Source organism: Carcharhinus amblyrhynchos, unplaced genomic scaffold (assembly GCF_965287045.1).
Source record: "Carcharhinus amblyrhynchos unplaced genomic scaffold, sCarAmb.v2.hapA scaffold_89, whole genome shotgun sequence".
Lineage (NCBI taxonomy): Eukaryota > Metazoa > Chordata > Chondrichthyes > Carcharhiniformes > Carcharhinidae > Carcharhinus > Carcharhinus amblyrhynchos.
The window spans coordinates 514,255-532,990 of NW_027649829.1; the positions used below are offsets into that span (position 1 = coordinate 514,255).

Sequence of the window (18,736 nt, forward strand, 5' to 3'; positions counted from 1 at the left end):
TTGTACTCCTTGGCATGGACCTCTGGCTTACTCCAGTTGTGATGTGGGTATGCCGGCGTTGGACTGGCGTAAACACAGTAAAAAGTCTGACAACACCAGGTTTTAGTCCAACCTATTGCATCGGTTGAAGACGCTGTACACTAGATACATCGATGACATTTTCTTCCTTTGGCCTCATGGTGAACAGTCACTGAAACAACTATATGATGATATCAACAAATTCCACCCCACCATCAGACTCACCATGGACTATTCCCCAGAATCAGTTGCATTCTTGGACACACGCATCTCCATTAAGGACGGTCACCTCAGCACCTCACTGTACCGCAAGCCCACAGACAATCTCACAATGCTCCACTTCTCCAGTTTCCACCCGAAACATGTTAAAGAAGCCATTCCCTATGGACAAGCCCTCCGTATACACAGGATTTGCTCAGATGAGGAGGATCGTGACAGAAACCTCCAGACCCTGAAAGATGCCCTCATAAGTACAGGATATGGTGCTCGACTCATAGATCGACAGTTCCGATGCGCCACAGCGAAAAACCGCACCGATCTCCTCAGAAGGCAAACACAGGACACAGTGGACAGAGTACCCTTCGTCGTCCAGTACTTCCTCGGAGCGGAGAAGCTACGACATCTTCTCCGGAGTCTTCAACATATCATTGATGAAGACGAACATCTCGCCAGGGCTATCCCCACACCCCCACTTCTTGCTTTCAGACAACCACACAACCTCAAACAGACCATTGTTCGCAGCAAACTACCCAGCCTTCAGGAGAACAGTGACCACAATACCACATAACCCTGCCACAGCAACCTCTGCAAGACATGCCGGATCATCGACATGGATACCATCATCACACGTGAGAATACCATCCACCAGGTACACGGTAAATACTCTTGCAACTCGGCCAACATTGTCTACCTGATACGTTGCAAGAAAGGATGTCCCGAAGCATGGTACATTGGGGAGACCATGCAGACGCTACGACAACGGATGAATGAACATCGCTCGACAGTCACCAGGCAAGACTGTTCCCTTCCTGTTGGCGAACACTTCAGTGGTCATGGGCATTCAGCCTCTGACCTTCGGGTAAGCATTCTCCAAGGCGGCCTTCACGACACACGACAGCGCAGAGTCGCTGAACAGAGACTGATAGCCAAGTTCCGCGCACATGAGGACGGTCTCAACAGGGATCTTGGGTTCATGTCGCACTATCTGTAACCCCCGTGACTTGCCTGGGTTTGCAAAACCTCACTTACTGTACTGTCTGGAGACAATACACATCTCTGTAACCTGTGATCAGTGCTCCTTCCACTCACATTATCAGCCACTTCAGGTCTTGAACAGCAGGTTAGGTGTAAGGATTCGCATTCTAATCAGTAATCTCTAAACTGTCTGTGCTTTATATGCTCTGTCTGAGGCCAGAACTCTCCATTCACCTGACGAAGGGACTAACCCCAAAAGCTTGTGAGTATATTATCAAATAAATAGGTTGGACTAAAACCTGGTGTTATCAGACTTTTTACTGTGTTTACTCCAGTTGGTCAAGTTTGTATTCTGGATTCTTTAATACCGGTACTTAGACTATTTGCATTCTTGTACCCATCTTGGCAAGGATGGAATGGGACAGCTACTTCTAAAAACTTGGTGGCACCCAGAATTGAATACAGCAGCGCAAATACGGCTGAATCAATGCCTCATTTGCATGAAAAATAATAGGGTAAAGGTATTAAATGCCCTCTTCGAAACACTTCCTTGCCAGATGGTCCTTTTGCCTGTATACAGCTTGATTTTATTGAATTACTGAAAGCACAGTGGTATAAATATTGCCCAGTAGTAATCGATGTGTTTAGTAAATGGATTGAAGCCTTCCCCACCAGGAATGGTACTGCACATACGGTGGTGAAATTGTGGTTGACAGGAGTTATTCCCCATTTTGGGGTATCCAAAATGGTGAGCTCATATAACGGACCACATTTTGTGGCCGGATCAATACTGAATTGTGCGATGCACTCTTAATTAAAGAACAACTGCACTGTGCGTATCACCCGCAGGCAGCAGGAATTGTGGAAAGGGGTAATGGGATAATGGGACTTTGAAAGAGAAATTATCTAAATTGACTGAAGAAACTGGATTAAATTGGCTGAAGGTATTGCCCTTGGCACTGTTTCACGTGAGTGACTCCCCATTCACGGACCGGACTGTCAGCTGCAGAGATAGTCTACGGTCGACAATGAGGACACCCTGGGATGCCCATGAAAAACCCCTAGAGGCAGTAGACCTCCATGTGATGGGGGAAACAGATGCAGAATTACTTGAAGCAATTAACCCTCTCTGAAGTTTCTCCAGTCACAGATGAAACAAGCACATCTCCTAGAAACAGCAGGGACAGCCACCTCTCAATACCCCATGATCGAACCCGGAGATTACATATTGGTTAAGAGCTGGGATAGAAAGAAACTAGGACAATGCTGGAGCAGACTTTTTCAACTACTACTGACCACATCAACTTCCATCAAGCTTGAAGGACATTCAAGTCGGGTTCATCTTTCCGATTGTAAGAAAATTGTCTCAAACACAGATGCGAACACAGGATGAAGATTTTCATCATATTTTTCGGATTTTGTGGACTATTTGGACTTAATGGACATGTGGTAGTAAAAAAACGAGTTACCCAAAGACTGCATGCTAATACTTATTTACATATGTCATGTATTTATGCTGAAAGAAAGAATGTTAGTAATTGTTGGGTTTGCACCCACATCCCCATCCACTCAAAAGAAGGAATACCTCTCCAATCCCTCCCATTCCACTTAGCCGAAACCGCGGAGTGGATTTTACGTCAAAACCAAACAGGAATTGGCAGAGATATGATAAAGTGGGAATCGGCTGGCTACAAAATGAGTAGGTTTTCAACCTGGTACCAGCCTGCATATAATCATGCCTTTTCTCCACCCTCACTTATCATCCCCTCACGTGATGTGCAAGGTTCCCTATGTTTTAGTAAATCAGGGAAAGGAAAGTTGATGGGGCAAAGTAGATGCAACCTTACGGCTAAGTGGCAAGGACCAGTAGCAAACCTATCTACCAAGTGTATGTTTATTCTCGATTGGTCCAAAGTATGGAATATAACCTCCAATAGCTCATGGGCACATAACATCCCCAACGCCCTGGATGACATTGGCTGATAATTTTACAGGAAAAACTGGCAAACATAACAGCGGCAGAAGCCAGGACAACTGGACAGGCACTGGCCGAGGTCTCAGCTGAGCTGGTGGCTGTCCGGACCATGGCGTTACAAAACCGAATGGCTTTGGACTATCTATTAGCCTTGCAGGGAGGGAGGTGTGCAATTGTATTTCAGGAGTGCTGCACTTATATCCCAGATACCTCTGAAAATATCACCAACCTGGCTGGCTACATCAAGAGACAGGCAGATCAGCTTCAGGAGGTTGGCCAGGAATTTCTTGATAACAACCCACCAGGTTGGTTAGGATGGTTGGGTCCTGGATTAATTGATTGGATTAAGGCTTTTATTTTGCTACTATTACTGTTACTTGGGATAGGATTGTTTGTTTGCTTGTATAGATGCATTATTAATCGAGTCATAAGGAGCAGGAGTAGGCCATCTAGCCCTTCGAGCCTGCCCCGCCATTCAATAAGATCATGGCTGATCTGTCGCGGCTCAGTTCCACCTTCCCGCCCTCTCCCCACAACCCTTAATCCCCTCTCTTATCAAAAACCCATCAACCCGCGTCTTAAAAATATTTAGCGAGGCAGCCTCCACCACTTCAACGGGCAGAGAATTTCAGAGATTCACCACCCTTTGAGTGAAGTAGTTCCTCCTCAACTCCATTCTAAACCGCCCCCCCTTTATCTTGAGGCTGTGCCCCCTAGTCCTACTGTCTTTTTTGAGCGGGAAGAGTCTCTCCACCTCTATTCTATCCATCCCATTCATCACCTTATACGTCTCAATGAGAACTCCCCTCAGGGAATGTAATAGTGTATGAATGAAGAAGTGGCATGATGGGGAAAAATGGTAAAGTAATTGGTACAAAATAAAAGAGCTGACCAAGCTATTCCAAATTGCCAGACCCCTGTAAAACTGACTCTGAATAATTTAAGACATGACGAACATCAGAGAAGGTCAAGTCAATGATGATTCCACGTAACTTAGGGCTGGATGAGTGAGGCGAGATAAGGTTAGAAATGACAAAGTCATCGGCCGCCTTCTGTTCTACCAAAAGGACAAGATAATGATATTATTGATGAGACAAAGAGGTCTCAGAGGTCACCGGATCCTAATACAATTGATGATGTATTACTGCTTGTATTACTAATTGAACATATACACTGATAAGACAAAGGTATAACTATGGAACTGATTCTTGTAGCGGTGCAGTCTTGGTATAGAATCGGCAGTTTGTAGGGACTGCTCTCTGTTTCCAAGACTCTGCCAAATACTGCATGCAGTTTTGTGATAATAAAAGCTAGTTGTTTTTGCAAAACAAACTTTGTTTAGTTTTACTATCACAGCTCGGAAAACAAGAAATTCTCCACTACAACACAGAGGATTGCAAATCTCTGGAATTCTCTACCCCAGAGAGCTGTGGATGCTCCATGACTGAGTATATTCAAGACTGCAATGGATAGATTTTATGACACCTGGGGAATTTCCTCCCTAACAATGCCATTAGGGAGAGAATTCCAGGATTTTGACCCAGCAGCTGCGAATGAATGGCAATACATTTCCAAGTCAGGACAGTGAGTGGTTTGGAGGGAAACTTGCAGGTGGTGATGTTCCCATGTATCTGCTGCACTTGTCCTTCTAGATGGGAGTTGTAGTAGATTTGGGAAGTGCAGTCTAAGGAACTTTGGTGAATTTCTGCAGTGCATCTTATAAATAATTCATGATACTGAGTGGCAGTGATGGAGGGACTGGATGTGGTGCTGAACATATGGGCTGCTTTGTCCTGGATGGTATTGAGCTTTGAGTGTTGTTGGAGCTGCACCCATCAGGGCAAGTGGGGAGTATTCCATCACACTCCTGACTTGTAGATGGTGGACAGGCTTTGGGGAGTCAGGTGATGAGTTACTTGCCACAGTATTCCAAGCCTCTAACCTTGTGGCCACAATGTTTATGTGATGAGTCCAATTGCATTTCTGATCAATGGTAATCCCAAGGATGTTGACAGTGGAGGATTCAGTGATGGGTAACACCATTGAATGCTAAGGGGCAGGGTTAGTGTGACATTTAGTGGAGATGGTCATTGCCTGGCATTTGTGAAGCACAAAAGTTACTTGCCACTTGTCAGCCCAAGTTTGGCTACTGTCCAGGTCTTGTTGCTTTTGAACATGGACTGCATCAGTATCTAGGAGTTGCAAATGGTGCTGAACATTGATTGCACATCCCCACTTCTGACCTTATGACAGAGGGATGGTTATTGATGAAATAGCTGAAGACACTACCCCTGAGGATCTCCTGCAGAGATATCTTGAAGCTAAAGATGGCTGACCCCCCCATCCCCCCAACAACCGAAACCATCTTTGAGTCCAACCAACGGTGAGTTTGCCTCTTGATACTTAGTGATACTTTTGCAAGGGCTCCTTCATGCCACACTTAGTTGAATGCAGCTTTGATATCAAGGGCTTACACTCTCATCACACCTCTGGAATTCAGCTCTTTCAAATAGGTTTGAACCGAGGCTGGAATGAAGTCAGGAGCTGAGTGACCCTGGCAAAACTCAAGCTGGTCACCACTGAGCAGGTTATTGCTGGGCACGCCCTGCTTGATAGCATTGTCAACAACTTCTTCATCACTTTACTGATGAAGCGGTGATTGGCCAGGTTGGAACCCATGAAGCAGAGATGAAGATCAATTATCATTTGATTCAATGGACTTGGAGGCATGAGGGGCTGAATGGCCAATCATCTTCCTGTTAAAGTTCATCCAACAACTGAAAAGTTACCAAATGTTGTTTCTTTGTTTTCAGTCAATGCATATTGTAGAAATGGCAAATATGTTGGAAGAATTTATGCATGAGACTCCTAAATAACAACTCTTTGACTGGAAGCTGATCTTTCCTGAAATTCTGCGCACATTCTTCTGAGCAGCAGAGCGGAATATGATTGCTCATCCCAATCCCGAGCTCAAACTTTCCATTAGGAATCACTTGATAACTGCAATACTGAACTGATCCAAGCTCAGTGCAGTGCTGGACAATACCGTTCTCTAGCTGCTCCATTTTGATGCTGAGGTGCTGTTGTCAGAAAGCTCTGTGCTTCACCTGAACAGGTCATCTCTCTCAAAGGGTCACCATTTTGATTGCTGAGGTTGTTATTGCGAGCAAAATACCTGGGAGAAAGGAAAATTGCAGATTGAAGGTTACATTAAAACAATAGGTTATTGAGCACTTCAGCCCTGTGCTATTCAACATGATCCCACATCCTCCAGCCAAGCTCCACTTTCCACCCACTTTCTATATCCCCTCCCATTCCCTTTGGTTGGAAAACCTCTCAGCCTAAATAAATGCAACAAAAAGAGTGTCCACAACTATTTAGCGTAGAGAATTCCAGAAATTCACAAATTTCTGCATGAATAAATCTCTTATTTCAGTCCAAAATGATTTGTCCCTTATCCTGAGATGATATACACTATTCAGGATTCATCTGAAGAAGAAGCGACACAAAGCTTATGCTACCAAATAATCCTGTTGGACTTTAACCTGGTGTTGTGAAACTTCTTACTAGGATCATTCTCAGCAGGCTACATCCCCCTGTGGAGAGAATCCCCTCAGAATACTTGGCCTACTGGGACATACTTCCAAAACCAGAATTAACAACGTGACCAATAAAACTCACCAACTTAACACAGTTCGCATTAAGACAGCCACGATTACACCAAGAAAACAAATAAAAAAAAGAATTCCAATGATTTCGCCAACAGAAAGTCCAGGACCTAGAGACAGAATGAAACCATTAACAGACTGGAACACACTCACAAAACTAACAGCAGAGACCTTCAGCACCGAGTGTTTCAGAACCATCCCCAGTACAAACAGATCCCTGGTTAATTCTAGTCCTGGAGGGATGAGGGAGGTTAGTTACCAATAATCTCACACACACCAGGCCACCCCACAACTCCTTGCACACTCACACAGCCCCACAACGTGATCAATACATGCTTTCCAATAGAGATAACTGGACATTGAGCAGCAGCAGCTTCCCTTCAATTACACAAAACGGTTGGCTGAAATAGAACGAATTTTGAAATAATTTGCTGATTGGAAAGGCCACAGGATTTTGGAGGTGTTGGTTTACACTCTCCACTGACTTCACCCAGTGTTACAACCAATCCTATCAGTTTCCCAACAGGTGGGTTTGAGTAAAATTGTACTGAAACTTTCCACACAGAATTCCAGAAACCCTAATGCTAGTGGGAAGCAGGAATCCTCAGAGTTCTGTATCTGAGGAACATGAGACTCAAACAGAAATAACAATTCCCGGTAGTTTAAGGGCCAGTTACAAGTAACAGCGACTCACACCACTCACTCTCACACAATCATTCTTTTGTAAAATATCACAGCATTTCAAACCTTCCAATGTTACACACTGTCTATCCGGCATGTAATGAGTTGTAAGAGCTGAAAACACTTGCAGTAGTTTAGAAACAGATTTACCTGGTTCAGGTGTGTTTGGTCCAGGTGTAGGAGGTCGCTCTAAAGAAAACATCATGTGTTTAGTATTGTGGGTGACAAACTGCAGAAATGATCAAAGACTTTCGGGCTTCAGGGAAAAACATCCAGGGAGGAATGAGACTTGACTCAAACTGATCAGGAAGGATCAAGAACAGGGTCAGCAGAGTGAAAAGTCCAACGGGATTGCATTAACTGTGATGGGTAGAATGGAAGTTTTCCAGAGTTCCCCTGAGCAGGATCATTCCCAGCAGTCCACACCCCCCTCTTTGGGGAGAATCCCCACAGGATCCTGGGCCTACTGGGATACACTTTCAAAGTAAGTGCACTGGCTCTTGTAAAGGCTGCCCAAGAAGTGCTGTAGACCCCACCTCCTGCACCCCAACATCTGGAGACAGATGGAGCATGTTTCTGAAGAGAGAGTGCAGCTTGGTGGCACCGTCAACTCCATCCATCACCCAGTTCTATCCTCAGGGCTCAGCCAGCTCTGTCAATGGGTTATTACCGAGACACCCTTAGTGATAACCAGTGAATTCTCCCTCACCTGAGGGAGGGCAGTCAGTGATAATCAGCAGGAGGTTTCCAGGCTCATGTTTGACCTGAAATTGTGAAACTTCATGTAGTTCAGAGTCAATGTTGAGGATTCCTGGAGCCACTCCCTCCTGACTGTATATCACTGTGTCCCCACCTCTGGTGGGTCTGTGCTCAGTGGGACAGGACATACCCAGGGATGGTTTAAAGGAGTCTGAGATGTAGGGTTGATTCACACAGCTCTCCCAACTTAGAGATACTAAAAATTCTGGCCCAGGTTTCCTTCCCTAAAGGGACAATAGTGAACCAGTTGTAATTTGAACTCATTTTCTGAATTATTCATCCAGGCCTCTGCATGACTGTTGCACAATAAAATCAGAAATCAGCTGCAGAATTTCTGAAAAGAAACCTCTCACCTGTTAGAGAGATGGACAAGATCAGTTTGCTCCCAGTGTAACCCTGCACATCAGGATATTATTTGTCAACTCCCCTTGGGAGAAAAAAAATCACAGACTTGGAGGGGGGGGTGGGCAGGGACGTGGAAAGGTTGGGGGGGACAGTGACCGACAAATACACTGTTATGGGGTGAGGCTGCACCAGATGGTCTGAATATGGATTCTCACCTCTCATTAACCTGATCCTGTCCACAATACGGCCAAACTCGTCCTCCTCCCAATACCCAAAACCCAATTCCCAGCTATTTGGTCCCTGGACACCCAGTGCTCAAGACTCTATCCAAGTCCCATTGGGTCTCAGTCACTGAATGTTACTTCGTGTCCAGATCTGACTATTCACATCACACAGGTTAATCTGAAGACATTAATTGCCTCTCCCCAATTACACTTCCTTCCCAAAAAACATCCACGTTATGGGTAAGGTTTGTGAAATTTCATTACATAACATAATTACATGAAATGTGACATCACAAAGTGCAACAAGGGCCAGTTTTATCTATACAGCATGTCCCACTCTATAGTTGAAATTAAAGGTTATTGTCCAAACTATGTGAAAGACCTTTCCTTAAAGTGGCTTGTTAGATCAGATTGCATATGTGTCACATCTTTTCAATCATGAGTGGTTCACTTTCAAAATAACGGGTGGGATTCTCCCAAAAAATTCTAAATGCCAAATTTGCTTAAAAACTGGAATAAATCCCACAGGTCTTCTCAGTGGGATTTTCAGAAGGAATCTCCCACACTGTATCTGAGTGCCTCAGTGTGAATCAGGCTAAAAAATCAGAAGGCAGATCCTATTTCCACCCTTCCTCCTCCACTTCCCCACCCTTCCCAAATCGCTGGCCTCCAGGACACGTCGGGCCAAAGGTCTGTTTTTGAATCGACCAATCTGTTTACGACACTCCAATTCAACTTGAACTTTTCTAGTCAAGATCAACCAATGAGCTGGAAATTTCTTTGGGCAACGTGGAGTGGCAGTTCCATGGTTTGTCCAACCAACTCTACCTCGATGATGATGAAATCTCTCAAAGATGCAACTTCTTCAGTAGAAGTTCTCAAGATCATGGGGCCAATTCTCTTGTGCTGTTCGGGAGACATCAACCAGGGCCATTTCGCAAACTTCTCGCTGGGCACTCAGACCTCCGAGATTACATTTTTTGACATAACAGCTCTGTGCCAGAAATCAGTGTGGTGCTGATTATCACATGAAAATGGAGATTAACTGGCCTGGGACTGAATTCTCCAGACATGCTAGCATTTCTCCGCGCTCCCCCCTCCCCCCTTTGCAAGAGTGGTTCCCCCCAGTGGCGTTTACTGCTGATCCCAACTAACAGGGAACAGGTGGCCCAACCATGCTGTAGAGAAGAGAGGCTATTGAGACCCCTGGGAGGTCAGAGGTAAGCAGGCTGGCACTGCCCGCAGTGGGGAGGGGGGGGAAAAAGAGGAGGAAGGGGGGGGGAAGAGGAGGAAGGGGGGGGGAAGAGGAGGAAGGGGGGGGAAGAGGAGGAAGGGGGGGGAAGAGGAGGAAGGGGGGGGAAGAGGAGGAAGGGGGGGGAAGAGGAGGAAGGGGGGGGAAGAGGAGGAAGGGGGGGGAAGAGGAGGAAGGGGGGGGAAGAGGAGGAAGGGGGGGGAAGAGGAGGAAGGGGGGGGAAGAGGAGGAAGGGGGGGGAAGAGGAGGAAGGGGGGGGAAGAGGAGGAAGGGGGGGGAAGAGGAGGAAGGGGGGGGAAGAGGAGGAAGGGGGGGGAAGAGGAGGAAGGGGGGGGAAGAGGAGGAAGGGGGGGGAAGAGGAGGAAGGGGGGGGAAGAGGAGGAAGGGGGGGGAAAAGTCACTGCCACTCTGCCAGAGGATTGGTGGGGGAGGTGGGGGGGAGGTGGTTGGAAGACCAGTGATGGGAGGGTTGCAAGGCTGGCCAACGTTTGGGCTAACTAATAATCTGGAGGCTGGCAGTACGAGCTACTGTGCATGTATTAGATCAACAGCTCAGTGGGCTGCTCATCACCATGGTGCTGGCCTCTCCAGCAGAAATAGGCCCCACCACAGATTTCCAGAGTGAATTATGCTTGGGCACTCTGCAGCGCACATTCATTCTGGAAATCACACTAAAAAAAATGGCGGGATCTACTCCCATTTTTCCACACATTGGCAGAATCCCAATACATATCTGCTGGCTACAATGGAAGATGCTCAATTTCTGTTTGTAAGTGCTTTCAGGAATTACTGCTACGGTAGTGCCTGTACCGATCTCCATTTTGATAGGCTGTCCACTTAATTTAGGAAGTAGCCAGAACCTACGTGATAACACATTCAACTTCATCAGCCTTCTGAACTGTGCCTTCATTATTTTTGGCGTGGAGATGCCAGAGTTGGACTGGGGTGAGCACAATAAGAAGCCTCAAAACCAGGTTAAAGTCCAACAGGTTTATTTGGAATCATGAGCTTTTGGAGTGCTGATGAAGGAGCGGTGCTCTGAAAGCTTGTGATTCCAAATAAACCTGTTGGACTTTAACCTGATGTTGTGAGGCTTCATTATTTTTGTCATTCTTCGCTACCATGTTATTATTATTCAGGGGAGGTAGCGACCTAGTAATCTTGTCTCTGGACTAGTACTCCAGAGACCCAGGGTAATGTTCTGGGGACCCTGGTTCGAATCTCACCACGGCAGTTGAAATTTGAATTTAATAAAAAATTTCTGGAATTAAGAATTTACTAATGACCGTGAAACCATTGTTGATTGCCGGGAAAACCCATCTGGTTCACTATGTCTTTTAGGGACGGAAATCTGCAGTCCTTTCCTAGACTGGCCTACATGTAACTCCAGAGCCACAACAATGTGGTTGACGCTTAAAATGCCTTCAGGGATGCCCACATTCCATGAATGAATAAAAAAAATTAATTTGTTTATTTTTCTTTTTAAATGTATCCTGGTTCTTCTTCTGAACATTCTTTTTAGGGAAAACATGTCTTCTCTAGCAAGCTCTTGCAACATGACCCATCTTGCCACAATTCTTGAATCGACTATTTTTTGCTCCAGTACCTAGCTTGTGAATGGCCCATTTTTGCACATTGATGACACGCCTGCTTCTGGATAGACTTTCTTTGGGTGGCGCTCATCACCTGGGCTCTCATGCCTGCTCCAAACTGTGAAGTACCCTTTGCTGCAAGTTCTATCAAGATGGCAATTTCTTATGCTGTTTTTAAGCTTGAAGTGTGTTCAGTGAGCAATCTCTGCTGGGTAGCCTCATTTCTCTACCCACAAACCAAACAATCTCAAAAGATTTCATCCAGAGATTCACCAAACCCATAATATTCTGTGAGACATTTTAATGTACTTTTCTTACAGAGCTTCCTTTGATGTTAAGCTAAATTGGTGTATTTTTAAATTGAGCTGTTAATAGTTAGAACTAGCCCTTGATTTCAATATAATGCATGGACTCTACTTCATACCTGAGGCTAGCTGTGGTTTTCGTTGTAACTGTATGCATGTCGAATGGGCAGCAATAGTGGCACAGTGGTTGGTACTGCTGTATCACAGTGCCAGAGACCTGGGTTCAGTTCTGATTCAGGTCATAGTCTGTGTGGAATTTGCACATTCTCCATGTCTGAGTGGGTTTCCACCGGTCGCTCCAGTTTCCTCCCACAGTCCAAAGATGTGCGGGTTAGGTTGATTGGCCATGTTAAATCGACCATTAGTGTCAGGGGGATTAGCAGGATAAGTATGTGGGGTTACGGGGATAGGGCCTGGGTGGGATTGCTGTTGGTGCAGGCTCGATGGGCCAAGTAGCCTCCTTCTGTTCTGTAAGGAATCTATTATTCTAAGAATACCACAGCCAGAAATGCTTGGATTGTTTTGGATCCTTTATTATTTCCTTGGTAGGGAACTTTCTTTTTCTCTTAGTACCTTACCGGACATTGGACCCGATCCCAGACCTGCTGCTGAGTTTTCCTGAAACCTCAAAGTTTGAAATCCCACGGTAAATGCAGCCTCAATGTTTTACCTTGAACATTTTAAATCTGTATTGGTCATCAGTTTTTTTTTAAATCTTGTTACGTTTGCTGGAGGGAGTGCAGAGGAGGTTTACTAGGCTGATACCGGAGTTGAGGGGGTTGAGCTATGAGGAGAGGCTGAATAAACTAGCCTTGTACTCGTTAGAGTTTAGAAGAATGAAGGGAGATCTCATTGAGACGTATAAGATGATGAATGGGATGGATAGGATAGAGGTGGAGAGGCTCTTCCCGCTCAAAAAAGACAGTAGGACTAGGGGGCACAGCCTCAAGATAAAGGGGGGGGCGGTTTAGAACGGAGTTGAGGAGGAACTTCTTCACTCAAAGGGTGGTGAATCTCTGGAATTCTCTGCCCGTTGAAGTGGTGGAGGCTGCCTCGCTAAATATTTTTAAGACGCGGGTTGATGGGTTTTTGATCAGAGAGGGGATTAAGGGTTATGGGGAGAGGGCGGGAAAGTGGAACTGAGCCACGACAGATCATCCATGATCTTATTGAATGGTGGGGCAGGCTCGAAGGGCTAGATGGCCTACTCCTGCTCCTATTTCTTATGTTCTTATGTTGATAAAAAGAATGAGTTGCTATGTGTAGGTTTTGTGGAAAACAACAGGTAGGTTTATTTAGAGCTGTTCAGTGTACAAGGCGCCTAAGTGTACAATCTGGACTAAGGCAAAGTGTGGGAATTTCCCGATGATGTCACGCAGTGACCATGTGATCTTTCTCTTACAGAATCAACACAACGATTCAAATCTACAACAGCACCTTAAAGCAAGATTATTCCTGATCCCCCCACCCTGTGATCAGTGCTGAAATGTTCCAGCAGTCACAGCTCCTACCTGAAACAGCAGCAACAACACTCAGCAGCGGCAGCAGCAGCAGGAATACTTTGTGGAAGTTGGGTCCCTGCAACAAGAAAATAGTGACCCCCTTTACAACAGGTTCTTCTTGCTGCCTCTTCCACTGCTTCATCAGCCTCCCCAGGTACAGTCTCTCCTGTGGATGATGGGGTCAAAAGCACAGACACAGCAGCTTGTCACCAGTGAGAGGACCGGACCAGAGAGGGGTTGGTGACAGACTCCAGTGTCCGAATGAGACACTCCTGTCCCTGGGAACAAACTCAACAGTGAAATGGGAAGGAAGGGCCAGGAGCACCTCACTGGAGACCAAGTCCCTCCAGCATGGGCAGTGTCCACCCCCACTCCCTCCCAGTTCTTTCCCCCTTTTTCCCTCCCCACCGGGCTCTCTTTTTCTGTCCTCCCCCCGACCCCCGGGGCTCTTTTTTTAACCTCCTTTCCCCCCAGGGCTCTTTTTTTCTCCTTCTCCCCCCCCCCGGCTCCTTTTTTTTCTCCTTCCCCCCCCCCCCCAACCCCCCCGGGGCTCTTTCTCCCCCCCCCACCGGGGCTCTTTCTCCCCCCCCCCCCCCCCCCCCCAACCGGGGCTCTTTCTCCCCCCCCCCCCCCCCCCCCCCCCAACCGGGGCTCTTTCTCCCCCCCCCCCCCCCCCCAACCGGGGCTCTTTCTCCCCCCCCCCCCCCCCCCCCAACCGGGGCTCTTTCTCCCCCCCCCCCCCCCCCCAACCGGGGCTCTTTCTCCCCCCAACCGGGCTCTTTCTCCCCCCCCCCCCCCCCCCCCAACCGGGCTCTTTCTCCCCCCCAACCGGGGCTCTTTCTCCCCCCCCCCCCCCCCCCCCCCAACCGGGGCTCTTTTTCCCCCCCCCCCCCCCCCCCCAACCGGGGCTCTTTCTCCCCCCCCCCCCCCCCCCCCAACCGGGGCTCTTTCTCCCCCCCCCCCCCCCCCCCCCCCAACCGGGGCTCTTTCTCCCCCCCCCCCCCCCCCCCCCCCCAACCGGGGCTCTTTCTCCCCCCCCCCCCCCCCCCCCAACCGGGCTCTTTCTCCCCCCCCCCCCCCCCCCCCCCAACCGGGGCTCTTTCTCCCCCCCCCCCCCCCCCCCCAACCGGGGCTCTTTCTCCCCCCCCCCCCCCCCCCCCAACCGGGGCTCTTTCTCCCCCCCCCCCCCCCCCCCCCAACCGGGGCTCTTTCTCCCCCCCCCCCCCCCCCCCCCAACCGGGCTCTTTCTCCCCCCCCCAACCGGGGCTCTTCTCCCCCCCCCCCCCCCCCCCCCAACCGGGGCTCTTTCTCCCCCCCCCCCCCCCCCCAACCGGGGCTCTTCTCCCCCCCCCCCCCCCCCCCCCCCAACCGGGGCTCTTTCTCCCCCCCCCCCCCCCCCCCCACCGGGGCTCTTTCTCCCCCACCCCCCCCCCCCCCCCAACCGGGGCTCTTTCTCCCCCCACCCCCCCCCCCCCCCAACCGGGGCTCTTTCTCCCCCCCCCCCCCAACCGGGGCTCTTTCTCCCCCCCCCCCCAACCGGGGCTCTTTCTCCCCCCCCCCCCAACCGGGGCTCTTTCTCCCCCCCCCCCCAACCGGGGCTCTTTCTCCCCCCCCCCCCAACCGGGGCTCTTTCTCCCCCCCCCCCCCCCCCCCCAACCGGGGCTCTTTCTCCCCCCCCCCCAACCGGGGCTCTTTCTCCCCCCCCCCCCCCCCCAACCGGGGCTCTTTCTCCCCCCCCCCCCCCCCCCAACCGGGGCTCTTTCTCCCCCCCCCCCCCCCCCCCCAAACCGGGGCTCTTTCTCCCCCCCCCCCCCCCCCCCCAAACCGGGGCTCTTTCTCCCCCCCCCCCCCCCCCCCCCAACCGGGCTCTTTCTCCCCCCCCCCCCCCCCCCAACCGGGGCTCTTTCTCCCCCCCCCCCCCCCCCAACCGGGGCTCTTTCTCCCCCCCCCCCCCCCCCCCCACCGGGGCTCTTTCTCCCCCCCCCCCCCACCGGGGCTCTTTCTCCCCCCCCCCCCCCACCGGGGCTCTTTCTCCCCCCCCCCCCCCCCCCCACCGGGGCTCTTTCTCCCCCCCCCCCCACCGGGGCTCTTTCTTCCCCCCCCCCCCCCCCCCACCGGGGCTCTTTTTTCTCTCCTTCCCCCCCCCCCGGGGCTCTTTTTTTTTCTCCTTTTCCCACCCCCCCGGGGCTCTTTTTTTTTCTCCTTTTCCCACCCCCCCGGGGCTCTTTTTTTTTCTCCTTTTCCCACCCCCCGGGGCTCTTTTTTTTTCTCCTTTTCCCCACCCCCCCGGGGCTCTTTTTTTTTCTCCTTTTCCCACCCCCCCGGGGCTCTTTTTTTTTCTCCTTTTCCCACCCCCCCCGGGGCTCTTTTTTTTTCTCCTTTTCCCCCCCCCCCGGGGCTCTTTTCCCCCCCCCACTGCTGCACCCTGCTGACAGTCCCTGCAGCTCCTTTCCATCCATTCCCCCGGATAAGGAGCTGAATGGGGGTGAGGATGGAGGAAAGTTTTCCCCCAGATCCCCCCCTTTCCCCCCGGCTCTGAGACACTGACAGTACCTGCAGCTCCTTTCCATCCATTTCCCACACAGGGATCAGCTCGGAGACTCCACACTGACAACAGGAGGGACAGAAAGCAGAGACACTGAATAAACTGCTCCCCTGCCTGGAAGTGGCAAACAAGTGAAAAGGTGCAAAGGCCATTCACTCAGTTAGAATTTGTTGACATTCCAAAATTTATTACCTTTCCAACTGCTCCACATTGTATAGAGAGGGGGGTGCTGACCATCCCCGCTCTCCCCTCCCTCTCCCCGGGTGTGGGCTGAACAGTTTCCCGGGTGCCGGCACTCGGATTGTTGTTTCACTCCAATCCCTTCAGGGGAAAAGCGGCTTTAAACCCGGTTTTTCCTGACAGAGGCTGGGACATTAATCCTCACTCCCCCCTATCTCACTGAGAATGGGAAAGTCCTAAAAAAATTATTACGGTAAATCAGGTGACATACAAACAACTTCTTTAGAAGAAAGGAAAACTGAAAGTGCTGGAGAAACGGCGTTTACATTGAAATTAGAACATGATATTTCTTCACATGAGCTTATCTGTGTGAACCCCTTTAATACAGGGGCCAGACTCTGGGTTTATCTGTGTGAACCCCTTTAATACAGGAGCCAGACTCTGGGTTTATCCGTCTGAACCCCTTTAATACAGGAGCCAGACTCTGGGTTTATCTGTGTGAACCCCTTTAATACAGGAGCCAGACTCTGGGTTTATCCGTCTGAACCCCTTTAATACAGGAGCCAGACTCTGGGTTTATCTGTGTGAACCCCTTTAATACAGGAGCCAGACTCTGGGTTTATCTGTGTGAACCCCTTTAATACAGGAGCCAGACTCTGGGTTTATCCGTCTGAACCCCTTTAATACAGGAGTCAGACTCTGGGTTTATCTGTGTGAACCCCTTTAATACAGGAGTCAGACTCTGGGTTTATCTGTGTGAACCCCTTTAATCCAGGAGTCAGACTCTGGGTTTATCTGTGTGAACCCCTTTAATATAGGAGTCAGACTCTGGGTTTATCTGTGTGAACCCCTTTAATCCAGGAGTCAGACTCTGGGTTTATCTGTGTGAACCCCTTTAATACAGGAGTCAGACTCTGGGTTTATCTGTGTGAACCCCTTTAATATAGGAGTCAGACTCTGGGTTTATCTGTGTGAACCCCTTTAATACAGGAGCCAGACTCTGGGTTTATCCGTCTGAATTTTATTGCCAATATAGAGTGAAATGGGGCAAATAAATCCAGACTTCTGGAGAACAAAAGAGTTTGGAATGAAGAATAGGAGGAAAATGTTTCCTTAGACAGTTGTCAAGTAGAAAATACAATTGACGAGCAGGCTAAAATCTACAGATAAATAAACAGTGATGGAGCGATTAAAGGAGTGGGTCTGATTAGATAACAAAATCCAGCTCTACACAGGAGGAGAAGGCTGTCGATGAGATATCAGATGCATGTTTTGCAAATCAAGAAAATGTCAATGGAGAAACCGCCAGACAAGAAACCCCCAGTCAATAAACCCCCAGACAATAAACCCCCAGACAATAAACCCCCAGACAATAAACCCCCAGTCAATAAACCCCCAGACAATAAACCCCCAGTCAATAAACCAACAGCCACAAAAAGAGATGAGAAAGCAGCAAGATCAAACAAGACAGTGAAGAAGTTAGCAAATAATTTCCCATGAAGGCAATAATAGGTCGAAAGACTTAAAATAAAATGAATAAATCGAAGACCGAGTACAAAGTGAAAGCAGTCAAGACTGAGAAAGCAGTGGCAGGAAGGAAGCGAAAGAGGCAATGCATTGTAAAGAGCTGAACCTGGAGACTTTTCTCACAGTCACTCAGTTGTCCCAGGAAAGAACTGATCCCCAGATCGAATGATCCCTGTCCCAGGACTCGGAGCAGATTTCAGATAGAAATTATTTTTAACAGTAACATTCGTGCCACACAACTGCCAGGCAATGACCATCACCAATCAGAGACACTCTAACCATCCCCACTTAACATTCAATGGTGTTACCATCACTGAATCCCCCACTGTCAATGTCCTTGGGGTATCATCGACCAGAAACTCCACTGGACTCACCACATAAACACAATGGCTACCAGAGCAGGTCAGAGGCGAGGAATACTGCGGCGAGTAACTCACCTCCTGACTTCCCAAAGCCTGTCCGCTATCTACAATGTGGAGGGGTGATGACTACACTACTAATTCACTACTACACTACACGACTGATTCGGGGGACTTGGGTTCAAATCCTGCCATGGCAAATGGTGGAATTTAAATTCAATAACAAGTGTTTGGAATTAAGAATCTACTGACGGCCGTGAAACCATTGTCGATTGTCGGGAAAACCCATCTGGATCACTAATGTCCTTTAGGGAAGGAAATCTCCATCTTCACCTGTGACTCCAGAGCCACAGCAGTGTCATTGACTCTCAACTGCCCTTCAAGGCAACTAGGGATGGGCAATAAATGCTGGCCGACCAACAACGCCCATGTCCCGTGAATGAATAAACAAAAAATGCAAGGACATAAGTCAGGAGTGTGATGGAATACTCCCCACTTGCCTGGATGTGTGCATGGTTGACCTCCTCTCAAGTAAGTTGCTCAGATACTTGTCCCTCCCTCGATCTTGCCCATGTCTTTTCTTGCAAGAGCAGAATCTGATGAGGCCGAA

The 18,736-nt window shown here is 48.9% G+C and overlaps 1 long non-coding RNA gene across 1 annotated transcript; it reads right to left on the reverse strand.

The window, feature by feature from the left end:
• Positions 1-5,554: 5,554 nt before the first annotated feature.
• Positions 5,555-13,596, reverse strand: LOC145338018 (uncharacterized). The gene is made up of 4 exons (XR_013885439.1): positions 13,525-13,596; positions 7,687-7,725; positions 6,869-6,965; positions 5,555-6,362 (listed from the first exon to the last, which is right to left on the reverse strand). It is a non-coding gene; the product is annotated as an uncharacterized LOC145338018 (long non-coding RNA).
• Positions 13,597-18,736: the final 5,140 nt, after the last annotated feature.